Source organism: Microcebus murinus, chromosome 32 (genome assembly GCF_040939455.1).
Source record: "Microcebus murinus isolate Inina chromosome 32, M.murinus_Inina_mat1.0, whole genome shotgun sequence".
Taxonomy (NCBI): Eukaryota; Metazoa; Chordata; class Mammalia; order Primates; family Cheirogaleidae; genus Microcebus; species Microcebus murinus.
Window position 1 is genome coordinate 5,148,392 of NC_134135.1, and position 4,030 is coordinate 5,152,421.

Below are 4,030 nucleotides of genomic sequence, written 5' to 3' on the forward strand. Positions count from 1 at the left end.
GTCACTGAGGTAGGAAGAAAACAAACAAATGTAATGTCACCAAAAGAATGATAAATTTAAAGATGAAAGGGGTGGTAAACTGAGTCATATATGTGTAGGGGTTAGAGACTGCGTTGCTACCACGCAGATGGTAGCTTTACCCCATTGGACCCTAAGCCGAGCACCGAGTGTTTGAACCTGCGGTGCCGCAACTTGGCAACAGGTGTCGCTGTTGTTCTCGGTGAGAGTAGTCTCGCGAGTACCCCGTCAAAAATGCTTGTAAAAGGACTTCCCCATTGGCCGTGGGGAAATGTGAAAAGAGGAAGTAGAGAAAGGAAGTGGAAGTGACCCTTGAGTTTGCTGTCAAGGAAAGCAGAGAAATTGGTTGTACAATACAGGAGGATGTGTATGGCACAGAGCTTTTTTTTTTTTAAATAGTAGATAGAACATATGCATGTGCTGATAATAAGGACAAAATAAGAAAAATTGATAATAAGAGAGAAAAAATACTGTCAGAAGGGACTGCTTTAAAGGTATGACATTCCATACTCCATTTTAGAGTTTCCCCCAACTTTTTTTTTTTTGAGACAGAGTCTCACTTTGTTGCCCAGGCTAGAGCGAGTGCCGTGGCGTCAGCCTAGCTCACAGCAACCTCACACTCCCGGGCTCAAGCGATCCTCCTGCCTCAGCCTCCCGAGTGGCTGGGACTACAGGCATGAGCCACCATGCCTGACTAATTTTTTCTATATATATTAGTTGGCCAATTAATTTCTTTCTATCTATTTATAGTAGAGACGGGGCCTCACTCTTGCTCAGGCTGGTTTCGAACTCCTGACCTCAAGCAATCCGCCTGCCTTGGCCTCCCAGAGTGCTAGGATTACAGGCGTGAGCCACTGCACCCAGCCTCCCCCAACATTTTATTTCATTTCATTTTAATATGTAAAAAAATACTACTAGAATTCAATGTTTGTTTGCCATTAACATGGTTTCAAAAGTCAGCACTACACAAAGACGTATACTCAGAGAAGTATCACCTCCCCCATTCCTTCCATCCCATTTCCACCCATCTCCATAAACTTTTGGTTACCATTCATCTGTTTCCTTTTAAACACTAGCTGTATCAGTTACAAAAGATAACTTTTGGTTATCATTCATCTGTTTCCTTTTAAACACGCTGTATCAGTTGGCATTCCACTAGAGAAATAGAACTTATATAACTAACCATCACAGTCCATCCTTGTCAACTAAGTACCCATCCACCTCTCCTTAAATCATATTTAACTTCCAAAGTAAGACAATTACAAAATTGTACTTCAGCCTAACATGATACATCTATCCTGCCTACAACCAAGAATGCATGCTAACTCTCTCCATAAGAGGGTGCAGAGTCTTGGAGTGACAGTCACTCCTCTCTGATATCCTCAAACATAAATATCATGATGTCAAATTACCTGTTATTAATACATTTTATGTTATATGATAAGGAGATAGAGAAGGAAGAAAAACACCTGATATTCACACAAACATATTCGTGACAAAATAAGGAAGAAATAGTCATTAAAATTACAATCTTCAATTCTGCAACGGGTCACACGATCATGGCAGGTATTCTTAACTACCTTCTTTCCCTTTCCATTTTATGTTCTCTTTTCCCTCAGCAAGTACCTAAGTTGTCAGCATTCTTTGCCTAGTTGGGTGACCCAAACCTTTATTCATGAAAGGTCCAGGCCATTCGCAGCCCTTCCTGCATGTATATTGTTATGGTTTCTGTTGACTTTAACATGTAACACAGTAGTACTAACAGATGCCCTAAGGGGTCTCCCGTATTCCAGAAAAAACAGTGATGCACTCAGTGAAATCTCATTCCTATCCTTGATCGTTCCAACCTATTCCCTGCTCCTCCTCCAGTTTTGGTGGCAGGGATGGAGACTGCACTTGGGATCAGCAACGTGGACTTTCACTCACCATTCTGGATACAGCCCCTGCTAGTTGCTCAACCTGCCAGCAGCAGAGGTCAGCTCCGAGTCTGTGAAATGGCGTTTGTTCTCTTTACAGGCAATTCACCCTCCTCTTTCGGAGAAGTGAGGGAGTTTTCTGCTCCACTTGAATCTGGATGGGAACTTGTGATTGCCCTGACCAGTGGGGTTACAGAAGAAGTAAAGCTATATACCTTTCAATTCTGTGTCATAAAAAGAATAAAACTTTGACCCAACACTTTCTCAGATCATTCATTCCAGGGAGAGCCAGTAGTCACGTGAGAGCACCCAAGCAGCTCTGCAGACAGGAAGCAACTTGTAGCAACAACTCACCATCCATGGAAGTATGTCTCCTGGAAGTGAATCTCCTATCCCCAAGCAAGCCTTCAGATGACTGCAGCCTTGGCTGACACCTTACTACAACCTCAACCCAGCCAGAAACACCCAATAAAGCCACTCCCAAATTTCTATCCATAGTAATTGTAAAATATAATACATTAGATTACTGTTATTTCAAGCCACTAAGTTTTTGGGGATGATTTGCTATGCAACAATAAATAACCAACACAGTGACCAACTGGCATAATATTAGCTAAGGTGTGACTTGGAATTAGGCCAAAGATTATAGGTTGCCAGAGATTTTATCAACCAGAAAGCCTTCCAAATCTATGTAAGTCTCACAAAATCTCCATCATTAGCTAGTTAATTCCTTGACTATATCTTTCAAAATTAACACCTAGATCACAAGTTTGAAACTGCCCTTCAATAACAGGGTACAAGGCGAGAACTATGGTAAAGACCTAGCTAAAAAATAATGATAATAATTAGTTGCTGTCCCCCTGTTTGCTTTTCTATACTTGTCACTCCAGAGCCACATAGCTGGTGGTCATAAAGATTCTTAACTTTCTCTATAGATATTAATAAACATCACACTTTTGAAACCTAAAGGTAGCTTTAAAGATATCTTTGCTAACTGGACTTCTGCCCACCCACCATGCCAATGCCTGTCTCACCAGCCTCATATGAAAAGGCCATTTGTTTCAGGGCGTGGACTATAAAGATGTGTCTGTGTTGCCAGGGTCCAATGTGAGTTCTTATTCTCATGGCCTGTATTAATTCTTATTCTTTTTCTCTAGAAAAGAGTATTTATTCAACTGCTCATAATCAAGGTTGCACATCACTATTACCAGGGAATTCGTGAAGTGAATAAAGCTAGTCTGTGAATAAATAACGATTCCTGAGTTTTGAACCAGACATAATAAATAGAGATCCTTATTGCTGCAGTGACCTCACCCATATTTTTAAGAAATACCTCCTCAGGTGATGCTGACGGACGGCATCAGTCATCAGCCGTAGGCGGACATCTGGGAAGCCGTTGCCTCGATGGGGTCTGGACTGGGAGACGCATGAGATGGGGATGTGAGGGGGAAACACAGCTGGACAATCCCAAGATTATGAAACATTTACATAGATTTTCTTTTTTCCCGGCAGCAGTGGTAACTCTCAGGGCGGAATGAGATACCGGAGAGATCTCCAGACCTCCAGTCTGTGGAATGTGCGTTCCGCAATGAAGGGGACTTCCTGCATTTGAAAAACCAAGTTCCCTGTTCATGTGTGCCCAGAAATTCAATCTGGGCATGCTCATAGGGAAAACATCACGCTCTCCTAGGATTAATTTCCAATGAGGTCACAAAGCTGAGGGTGAGGGTGATACTTTTCATTTCCTTGTTTTGTGTTTTAGCAGCCACAAGATGGAGCTCAACTTCTAATGAGTTAGGCTTTTGGGTTTTTTTTGTTTTGTTTTTTGCTTTTGTTTGAGACAGAGTTTCACTTTCTTGCCCTGGCTAGATTGCAGTGGCATCATCATAGCTCATTGAAACCTCAAACTCCCGGGCTTAAGTGATCCTCCTGCTCAGCCTCCTGAGTAACTGGGACTACTGGTGCCCACCACCATGCCCTGGCTAACTCTTTTCCATTTTTGGTTGAGACATTGTCTTGTCTTGTTCTTGCTCAGGCTGGTCTCAAACTCCTAAACTCAAGAGATCCTCTTGCCTCTGTCTCCAACAGTGCTGGGA